This window comes from Bombyx mandarina, chromosome 01 (assembly GCF_030267445.1).
Source record: "Bombyx mandarina strain Sakado chromosome 01, ASM3026744v2".
Classification (NCBI taxonomy): domain Eukaryota; kingdom Metazoa; phylum Arthropoda; class Insecta; order Lepidoptera; family Bombycidae; genus Bombyx; species Bombyx mandarina.
In genome coordinates this window covers 189,421-201,501 of record NC_143208.1, presented here as the reverse complement: position 1 = coordinate 201,501, position 12,081 = coordinate 189,421, and the positions used below count along the sequence as shown (strand labels likewise).

The window sequence follows — 12,081 nt, the reverse complement described above, 5'->3', positions numbered from 1 at the left end:
CAAGTGTAGCTTACAGCGGACAATGTGTTGAGTTCATGACGAGGGTTCCTTGTTCACTGTACTTTGTGCAGGGCTATCTTGACTTTAAAACAAGGAAATACAAGAAACGAATAATATACTACGCCTTACGTTCAACAAAGAGCGTTTCTTATTTTATCTGTTTTCTTGATTACTGTTATATAATGTAATTGGATACCTGCGTGTAGCCCCCGGACCAATGTGTCTACTATTCACTTCAAAGAGCCACATTCCTCGTATTTGATTGAAAGAAGCGCGCAAGTGAGCTTTCGAATCGAATATTCGGACTATACCTTATATCCAAACGTTCCAAGTACCTGCATTAGTTAGACGTGTGCTCAAACCCACATCAAAGCCTTCATCGGGCAGCTTTGATTTCCTGTCGAAGGTTGATTAAAGCGATGCATCCGACACAGGTTATTGATTCTACACAAACGAAATTGGATTCTACTATAGTCGAATTTGTCTTTTTGAAGTTACTTTGAATTTTCGTACAGTGTGCTCAATTTTTCCTGAAAGCGCCCGATTTTTATTTTTGTAATGGCTAACAGAAACAGGTAATTAAAAAAAGCCGTTTTCTTACAAAAGATCCTTTTATAAAAAAGGTCAGAACGGAAGCCTTAAAAAATTATAGAGCCATGAAAGGTTTTCCTTATTTCGTGAAATGAAAGAATGCTAATTAATACATTCTAAGCCAATCGAATAGTGAAGTGAGCTCTTATTAACTCTATTCAAACTTAAACTGTTTTGAGGAATTGTTTGTGAAGAAAAGTTGGAAACTAAGATAAAATCATTCAAAATGCGACAGAAACATTCATCCAACGATGCACTTTTGACTTTGATGTTTAAATTTTTTTTAAATAGTCAATGTCTGAATATTTGTTTAATTGTAGCAAAATATCATTTGTAATAATTCCTTAAGGGCTTCAAAATTTTTTCATTTTATAATAGCGCAGTCGCTCTTGTTTTCATATATATATTTTTATTGCTTAGATGGGTGGATGAGCTCACAGCCCACCTGGTGTTAAGTGGTTATTGAAGCCCATTGACATGTACAACATAAATGCGCCACCCACCTCGAGATATAAGTTTTAAGGTCTCAAGTATAGTTACAACGGCTGCCCCACCCTTCAAACTGAAACGCATTACTGCTTCGCGGCAGAAATAGGCTGGGCTGTGGTTCCTACCCGCGCGCACTTACAAGAGCTCCTACCACCAGTAATTGCGCAAATTATTATTTTGCGGGTTTGATTTTTATTACACGATGTTATTCCTTTACCGCGGAAGTCAATTGTGAACATTTTTGTTGAGTACGTATTTTATTGAATAATTGATATCCACCTGGGATTCGAACACCGGTGCCACCACACCATAAATCTTCATAATTGACTTTCACGGTGAAGGAATATAATAACATTGTTTAATAAAAATCAAACCCGCAAAAAATTATAGTTTGCGTAATTACTGTTCGTAGGAGTTATGGCTCAAGTTGGGTATCGGCAATCACGTTGTAGATGTCTATGGACTCCGGAAACCATTTAACACCAAGTGGGCCGTGAGCTGGTATAGCCTTCGATGCAATAAATAAATAGAAACTTATGTAATAGAAAAAACTGAGAAACAGTTCTTAATTATTAAACATAAATGAAGTTTATAGATCAACGAAAATAGTCTAGAGTCTGAATACTTGTAATAAAATAAATCTACTGCTTTCCGAACGTTTATTCTTGACTAATGCTACTAAAATTCACTGGATTAACTTTTTTCATTAAAATTATAAAAATCATGAGCGAGCGAACCTTCATCGACATTTACAAATTTGAGAAATCCCGACGGAAAAACAAAAGAGAATAGTGAAAGGCTTGAAACAAGCGTGTGAAGTTGTCGCTGCGACTTCGAATTACTCCGGTATTTTCTTGTTTGTCGGCCCGTGGCGCGAATCTAATTTGTCCTTAATACTCAAAGCATGTATCTGCTTTGGAATAAAAAACGGGTAACGAGTTTCAAGAAAAGTCGGAAAAAATTAGGTTTTTATCCGTATTCCGAATATGAAGAACGTAACAACGGTTCAAGAACAACGGAATAGCAATGATACAGGTTTTTAATTTGCCAAACAATACGGCCCGCGGCCAAACAAAATGTATTCCTATGTGTTTCCTTCAGAAATTACGTTCCAGACATAAAAAACACAATTTACTACGTAGTTAAATATTATGCTAGCCTGCTTCAACAGCTATCGACTTGAGGTCAGATTTTTTAAATTTACACTCCCAATACAATTTGTGTTATTCATTCATAAATTATTGCTATGGAACGAGTAAGAAACATACATAGCGAAGTTTTGAATGAAATAAAAATGGATCTCCGCCGCAATATTCATACTTGTACTAGAATTTTAGATTTTCCTTTTACGTATTGCGTTACGTGCGGCACACGGACTGCTCGTTAAAGGACCATTGGAACGTTTTTCAGTTTGTCTTTCGCCCGCGTTTAGCTGGAGTACTTGAAGTAAATTTTTAATTTGAAACGAGAAACATAAATTAATTTTATTCAATTTTATTCTTCACTATTTTTGAACTTAAGGGCACAGTGTGAAGTATTCATTTTTGTTTAGAACTTCCCAATTCTTCAACTATGTCGAATAGATTTCTCCTACACGTTAAAAAAGCTCACACCTATAAGAAAGCATGCCCCCCTAAGAGACACAACACTGTGTATATCATTCGCGCGAACCAAAAGAAACGAGAGAAATTTAATGGACGGTATTTGAATTGCTAATTGAAGTCGCGCCTTAGAACGTCTATCTCGCACTCTTTGAATTGACGGGGATCCGTGACGACACGGATGTCGCGGAACTACACCATTTACACAATATTTTGTACTCTCCTAACTTGAATAATATAATATTTGACTGAACACCTTGACTCCTCATTTTAGGCGTAACATACCTTACTATTTTTAAATTTAGTTATCACCAGATAATATAGAAATTTAATTAGAGCTACATAGTCATAATGCCCGGAGTAAACTCAGCTGATAAAATATATTTAAAATTATATTTTGAGACGTGTGAGAGAGCTCTCGTTCCACCTGACGTAAGCCTGCTAATCTAAGTAGATAATATTCTACTTTAACTATAAACGAGATGATTATAAATTAAAAAATCGAATCCGCAGAAGCAGGCAATAAAAACTACCAACGGGTTTATGGTTTCGCTTGTAGTCGTACTGATTGCTGACACAATAGGCGATACCTCGATACTCTGATGAATACATTTAGATTTACATTTTAAATGTAAAATCAATCATTAGACGTGTTATTTGGGCTCGATTTATGTTTAGTTATTGTACTGGTGTAGGAGAGAGTCGTTGTAGCGGGTACTGTCCGGCTTGAGATTGTGTTTACCCGCTCGATTGCGCGCTGCCGAGCGTTCTATCAGCACTCCACTATTTACTGTCACAATTTAATTCCTTCTGCTCTGCTGGGAAATTACTTGGTAATAGCTGCTTAAGTGCATCTAGTGGATTTCTAGTTGATAATAGTTATTTATCACTAGTAAAATTTCCGGACAATAACTGCAACGTATAGTCGGTGGACCATCTCTGCACGACGAGTGGCTGGTGTCAGTGCAGCACAACAATCGGCAGCCCAAACATCGTTATCGTTGCACAATTTAGCTTTATTATATTTTTTCCTACAAGAGAGCTCACTGCTACATACTGCTATTTGACACTGATTACAATTGTGCGTCACTCGTATGAATTAACTCCAAAAAACTCACAACTCAGTGAAAATTAGCAAGCTAGGGTAAGCATAAAGTCGTCGTAGATGCAGTTTAGTTAATATAAACAAATTAGAGTAGTTAGAATAGCTTCTAATCTAAGCTTCAACGTTCGTGTATTGACAGCAAAGACCTCAAAGTATATCCAATCTATTAATGACTGAGCCGAGAAAAAGTGATACAGAACCCGACACGCGTCGAGTCGCGTCGGCGCTCATACCGATGAGCCCACCATACGTCCGCTACCAAACAATTTGACAGGAGGAGAAGCTATTGGATGAATAGCTGGATCGACTGCAGCTAGTTAGATCAGTGTAGGACCCTTGAACAAGATTATGTGGGTGTAAAGTCTTACTGAAACATTAATGCAACACTCTACAATCTACGAATCATGAAATCCTGACATTGCCGCTGTCCATGAGCTACGACAACTAAGGACAAATATTGGGCTGTCAAACCCAACTTTTAAGAAAATATTAATCCCAGTAAGAGTTTACTTTAATGATTTTCTGTAACTGAAAAAAAGACATTTAATACAGATTTATGTAAGTTAAACATAAGAAAAAAGTTAAAGAAACGTAAAGTATGAACTTAAAATAATAGAATCTGTTTGTAAAGTATGAGATTAGTTCATAACTGTTGTCTTATTAGACTCTCGATAATTATAAGTCGGGTTACTGAGGAAAGTTAAATATTGGTCCGCACGGCCACATCAGCGTCTCGAGGGCACTTCACTGAACGCTCGCCGGGCTGGCTCTTGCCACCGGCGCCAGATAAACTCTTCTACATCATATTTTAATTATATTTTTGTGTTCAGTACTTGTACTTGTAGGTTCCTCGGATCGTAGATCGGAACACACTCGAGAAGACGAAAGTGCAAATTCTTAAGATGCTCGTTTTTTTAATCTTAATGTATGGTGCTGTGATTTGGACCTTGGACTAGTCTGACACAAACGCGCCTATGCGTTTGAGATCAGATGCTGGCGGCGCATGTTGCGCATCTCTTGGACGGCTTTCCGGACAAACGCCTCCATACTCAATGGGCTAAAAATTTACCAGAGGATATCCACCATATGCTTAATTAGTGTTCCAGGATTTTGGTCATATATCGGTTAGATATAGAGGTCGGAGCCAAAAAAGATGGAGTGATGATGTCTGACGCGGACGCACTTCAATGTGCCTTTGACCGACATAAGTGACTACACGTCACAAGAAAAGGGCTCAGGTGGGCGCATCACGATGACCTGCAATGAGCGATTGATTGGAGAAGGAGGAGGAGGACTTGTGCGTTTCCTGCTGTAGGCAGTCAGACTTTTCGCAGATATTGTGATGTTCATCGAGCACGTTCGTCATCACAAAACGCCCGCAGATATGCTAAAACGCTGCAGGTTCCGTACTGTAACAGAATGCAGTTCTTGCAGCACAATGGGTGCTTATGATCCTCGAATTTTTTTTTATTCTGAAGGAATATTTGGTCACTAAAGTTTCAACATTCAGTGGTACCTGAATAAGAGAAACATCCCGTCGTATCGGCCCGCAAGGACTAAGCCTGTTGCGGTGTGCACAGGATAGATCGGGAACGCTTTCGTCAAAGACGACACGATTATAGACATGACACTAAAAACGTTACATTCGTATTTTATTTCCCTAATACACCTTACCCAATCTAACACAATAAAAATAATGTTACTGAATAAATATGATTTCAAGATTTGCATGAATGTATGTACCTGGCGACAAGGTTAGGCGACCCTCATGGCCCGAGCCGAGTGCTAATTGTAAGAGGGTAAAGCACCCTCCAGTCACGTGCCTCGTCATCGTGCGCTCCCGATTCCTTGCATCCTTCGAATCGTGAATACATTTAATTTAAGACGCCTCTTATTTACAGTACCCTCTTTGAATAGTTTCCTTTTTTAACCAGAACTAGCATAAGAATCTTAAGTGTCAACCAAATTAATCCGCTAATATTCTCATCAGGATAGTTAGTTGGTCTCTTTAGCAATCATCAAATTGTTCCTTTATCTATTATGTTCTTTCAGTGTGTTATAGCGTAAAAGACCAGAAAGTATATTATCGGAAAGGCACGCACTTTGTTTCATTATTGTCATTGTTTTCGTTCGTTTCCTGTTTCTCTACTACATTGTCTTTTTCAATTTAGTCTGTAAGCACAACTCTGCCGTGACAACGCGCGTGGATGCCGGCCCTTTCTAAACAGTAGAGTATGCTTTTATAACAATGAGTAATACAGATCTCGAGGCAATGATTTCGCTGATTCTACAGCGCTGAGGCTACACCGACCGAGTGAAGCGCTCGTCGATGTAAAGCAATCCTCCCTGTACTGTTCGTTTATCTTTGAATTGCTTACTTTTTGGCTCTCGCAAGTTTGTTCCACCAAACTTTTGGGTTTGTGTTCTGTAAAACTTTCCCGAAACCTACTGCCTATTATTACAAGAATCGTATTGATTGCCAAAAGATTTATTCGACTTGTCATTAATTTTAATTTATCTCTAGATCTAGATTAGGTGTAGAAGCTGCGCGGTAGCCGCTTGACAAGTTTAAAGAGCACACTGAGACTGATTACATCGGATTCCCTTTAAAATACTAAGATACATTGGATGAAAGCAACTTATATGATATACGTGAATGTAATAACTACTGCTTTGATTTTATGTTTCGGTTCAGAGGCGGTCAAGTGACGTTACATCAAAGCCATTCAATAGAAGACAGTCGGCCCTTTGATCTCGAAAGTTTTGTGCTTCCATTTTTTAAACTAGCCAAGTGCTTAATTAAGTTAAGTACAGTCGGTTGGTTCTCGATGGCCGTTGGTAAAAATATGCGCGTTCCTTTGTTAAGAGAATGCAATCTCTGAGGAAATGAATGTGCCTTTTCAGATGAAATCTTCGACTGTTTGTAATGTTGGATGCAATGAGAAAAGGCAATGATTACAATCTAAATATTATCTCGAGGATCCTCGGTCTGGTTACATATTGTCTTATTTAAACTCTTTTTGTGATTAAAGTAATTTTGTGACATGTTATAATTGTATTTTCCTGATCAGGTATGATTTAGTTGTTCTCGATATATTTTTAAGAAACTCTGGATTTACCGAGGGACTTTGCTTCTTTCTTTATTTTTTATCGTATTTTCCATGGGAAATGATGTGATGAATTGTTTGAGATGATCCCATAATGTACTGTTCACTCTCGCACCGCCCGCTACCGGGGCAGAGTTCATCCATACTACCTAGAACCACTGCATTCATCAACAGTTCGTTCCCAAATATCTATTGTGCCACGTACCATCCAGATTTAGAATGAGCTCTACGATGTTTCCCCAGCGCTATGACATTTTCTTCTTCAAACGAGGCTAACGGAGAGGACTTAGCGGTAGGCAGTGGCCTGGCTCTGACCCTGGCATTGGTGACGTACATGGGCGACGGAAGCTACTCACCCTCAGGTGGGTTGTATGCTGGTCTGCCAAAAAGGACTAATATATGTATTTTGTTTACATAAATAGTAATTGAAAAGATAAGAAAAGTGAAGTTAACATGTTCTTAAAGTGACCGATCCGCTTCAGTATAAGAAGACGGAGGTATAGGTACGGTACATAAAGCCCGTAGAACAATGAGATCAATCACTCGCAACGCGCCACATGATCAAAGGCAGCGCCCGGGAGAAGGTAGATTCGGTATTCTGGCTAAAACAAATTAAATTGAACTTAACTTATTGTTAGAAGTTAGTTTTAGGACTCGCCTGTTCAGTCACAGTGTACTTTAGCGCGATGTAAGCTCTTTGTGCTCTAAAAAAAAGCTCACCTCCTTTTTTACACAAAAACAATTATCAAATGAAATGTTGGCTCGTTCTTTGTGTTGCGGACGCACTCTATAATAATAAAATTCGAAATAATAAAGTTTAAAAAGTATTATAACTCCTTAGGTTATTGCAATTTTAGAACAAGCGGGCTTAACCTAAATAAGCTATAACTGTACACGGGTACACCCCAAATGCGATGCGCACCGCAACACCACTGCCTACCGTAAAGTGCATTATTTAACGTCGCATCAATAGAAAAATATAATAGTACTGACGAAACACACACACTTATAAGAGAGCTTCAAATCGTGGGCAACAAATAAACTGTGTAAGGTATACTGATGACACATATCGGAAAAAAATAAAAACAATAAATTTGTGGAAAGCTAATAAATGGATCTAGTCTTGTTTGAATAATATGCGAATCTGTAATAATGATCCAGAATGTCCGGAGATTGTCTCGAGGGCAATAACAATATTTACAAGTTGTGAGAGCGAACAGTCGACCCCCGACGACGTAGCTAAGCCAGGCTCGATCCGACATCAAGAATCCCTTAATGGTTTCATGAAAGCGTCACGGGGACATTCGTGCCTTTAATTTTATATTTTATTCAACGATTTGGGTGGATTAAGGTTGGTCTCCAGGCCCTGGCATCACTATAATCCGCCACCATTTTATGTAAAACTCGGTTAAATATAGTTACAATATATTTTGAACTGCATATTTGATGTTACCGAAATAAGCAAATAATAAAAAATACGAATAAATAATAAAAAGTATGGTCTTATTTGTGACTGGAAAGTTGAAATCGTTTTCCGAAAATAAACTTATGACAATGCTTAAAGTATTCCACGCGGGCGCAACGGTTACCGGACAGCTCAGAATTGAATGAGGCACCAGCGGGTCGACCGACACTTGTCAATGACACTGCCAGCGGGACTGACGCAACTTCGTATTTGCATCTACGGGGCGATCTGTCGACGGCGTATCGCGTGATGGAGGTGATCATATTAAAGTCGCGAGCCAGCTTGTCACTCTACGTTAAAATTCAATATCAGGTAATTGAATTACTAACGCATGACAAGATTGCGCCCAACTGCATATTGATCGAACGTCCATTTCCTTTTTACTGATATTGTAAGGACACAGGCTTTTAAGGTCCCAGGCTACCTGATAGTATGAGATTTTTGAAACCAGAGATTCTACAATGTGAATAGTATCTTGGGTCGAATCATGAAGTCGAATCAGGACTCCTTAAATTTATTGTGCATAGGTGGTCCTACTTTTCGCATGTTGCATGCAGCCTCGACCCGGAGTGCCTTATAATAATATATTCTGGTCACTACGAAGATTGTGATATGGTATTGATTAGATTTTAAGTGAACAGTTTTAAAGTGCGTTGTGATTTTAACCCGCGGGTGAAAATGATAGAAGAGTTTTGAAAGTACCACATCTACCACATATGCTCTGCGCTCATGTTACTTTGTCCGCAGCAATAGTGACCGGAGCTGAGAGTCACGCCGCTTCCGATCTTTCTATTGCTCTTATAGTAAATAATTTTTTAAATTTCCTCATGTCGATCTGAAAGGAAAAAAAGCGCGACTTATTTTCGCGGAATAAGCGTCAGGTGCTTTATTTTTTATACTTGACGAATTTTCTTATTTAACTTTTATGTAAGTTTTGAAAGGGAGAGGGTGAGTGCCGCCCTCGACTCCCCGTGTTTTTGTGACGAGCCGTTGTAAATCAAAAGGTAATAAAAATGTACTCTTCGTTACGTGCCGTTACTATAAGGTAGGTTATTCCGAAACAAGATATTGTTTCAGAGACGCGTGTTTCAATTTATATGAATTAGTTTTTAGAAAAGCTTTGTCATGATTTGAACGCAGTGATCATTTCGAAAATATCGTTGTTCAAAAATCATTTAAAAAATATTTGTTCACTATAAAATAAAAAAATGTACAAAAGTCAGTTATCAGGAAACAAAACATTTAAATTTCTATCCCTTCTGGTATAAACACCGTGACGGAAGCCGCTTGTTGTAAATTCTCAGTGACTCCCACAACCTATTTTAAACTTTAAATTATAGGGAGCTGATTTAGTAGGTTTTTGAAGTAAATACAAGAGAGAATGAGGTATATTAATATAAGTTAATAATAAAAATAAAAAATACCAGAATATGATCGTAATGATCGAATTTTATTAATATAATAATATTTATGTATATTCATTTTGATCAACTGTTGAAATTACGTAATTTAAGTAAGTACTTACTGTACTGTTTAGAGTTTTTATTTTGAATACCTTATGGCAAATTCCAAGTTTCGACCAGAAATATTTTATTTGTCTATACTAAAACAAGTATTTTTGAATTTAACTTTGCAAGGCTGTAACCCTAAGGCGAGCCTGCCTATTTATCTAGGCACGCGTCGAGCTGTAGACGGGTCTATCCGACCCGGACGTACGCGAGCCTGTCAATAGTCCGGTCAACTGTACCTTCCCGACCGCTAAACTATTGTACGATGACACGAGGGAAATTGTGCTTGAAATAGCCAGCTCGGCAGCGCATTAGCGAACACAATGGCTGCGCTATCGCTGTATCGTAGCTATTTCATCTATATATGTATTTCCTTTCGCCTTCACTTATACTTTACGAAATATTTTAAACAATTTCGTTAAAAAATGCCGGGCAACAGTTATGCTACGGCTTCAACATTGACATAAAACCAAAATAAATATTTTAAATACATTTTACGACTCAAGACAGCGTTAATTATTATTTCCATATTTACTTTGAGGTCTGTCTGATTTCGTGACGGCAAGACTGTTTCAGCGATAAGAACCAGAAATTTTCTATTTTAAGATTAAAGCTTATTGAATAAAGTGGTTTCTTTCAGTAAGTATTTGGATTGTCTGAAATCTTATAAAATGCTTGGCGCGACTGCTCGGAGCATGTTGATAAAGCCTGTAGACTTGTGTACCCCTGCTTGACATCCGCGATGTGTTCCTACTCACAGTTCGGCTCTAGTCGCGAGGATCCGGCAGAAGTATGTTTTACTCTGTTTTGTTTATTTAAATTAATAAACAAATTTAGTTTTAATGATTTCCACGCTTGCAGAAATGAAAAAAGCACAATAACAATTGTTGAGTTGCATTACAATTGCACAATCGTTGGAGTAATCGTGAGACGCTGATTTGTACGGGTAGACAGGGACACACTCTTGCTTCACAACCTCATTACATTAGACGATGAATTATGAAAAAGGAAAACTCTCATATTTTGTACGTCAGCGTCGGCCGTCAGCACAACACCCATGTTGTTTATTGCTAGTACATTCCTCATTTCACTGATTTGTGTTTCGTTGGTGGTTCGTTTAATTAAATCTTTGTTCTTCCTCGCTGAAATAATTGATTTAACCTTTGGAGTAGTAACAAAACTTACAAAAAAAATAAACAATAAACTAACAATACTTCCATGAATGGAGATCGGCAGGAGAAACGACCGCAGGCACGACGTGGACACGACGAGAAAAGAGAAAGAAGGGGAGGAGAGAAGAACAGGAAAATGGAATACTTTTTCACTCGACATTGTGCACAAATTTATCTCTATAAGAGCGATGAGACCTACCAATTAGTATTGCTTTTAAGTATAATTGGGATTATGTGTTTCTTTAGTTTTAAATGTCAGTTTGAACAATTTCTAACAGAAACCAGTCATTTAAATAGTACGGTCAGCAGCACTCTGTTTGTTTGATGGCTTTAAGTAGTACCTACTCACTCAGTAGTCTATTTTATATTTTACAGTACATGAAAGCATCTTCAGGAATCTACAGCCGAGCCACTTGATATTTTAAAGTTTCAATAAACTAATCTGATTTTTACTAAGCGTGTTCCGCGCTGCCACCGCGCTCCGAATGTCGCCGCCAGTCGTAAGCCGCTAGGGCCGTTTGGTTTCGTGCCAGCGCTAGCACCAAAGAGGGATGGATTCTGATTTTAATGGTACTCGCAGTATGTACATATATTATAGGCATATAATTAAAATAAAATGACAAAGAATTCTACAAAGGACGAAACCTTTTGTGAAATTGATCACGTCGTCGTGTAAAGTAACTGCGTCAGAACAATTAAATATCGTTTTACATTACCGTTTTTGTAAAAGTTCCCCCGGATTCACGACGGACAACTTTTCATGCGCGCGCCTGTGGGGTTTTAGGGGTTGAGATAAAATCTATGGATTATGTTATTGTAAATAAATAAACGGTATATCTAGTGTCCGTTTCAATCTGTTAGCACTCCAGTCCACTGGTTTGATCGAAGTCCACAGCAGCGAATAGTAAACAATTATCTTCAATAAACCACTTTAAAAATATAACTTAGTATCTGATATAACTTCAACTAACACTAAGTAGATACTACTTTAGAATCATATTAGATTCAACGACATTTCAATGCGAAAATATTACCATTCTATC

The 12,081-nt window shown here is 38.0% G+C and overlaps 1 protein-coding gene across 3 annotated transcripts in view; it reads left to right on the top strand.

Annotated features, from left to right (window-relative positions):
- Nucleotides 1-12,081, top strand: part of LOC114247436 (adenylate cyclase type 6) — a 181,225-nt gene that overhangs the window by 97,784 nt on the left and 71,360 nt on the right. The window lies entirely within an intron of this gene.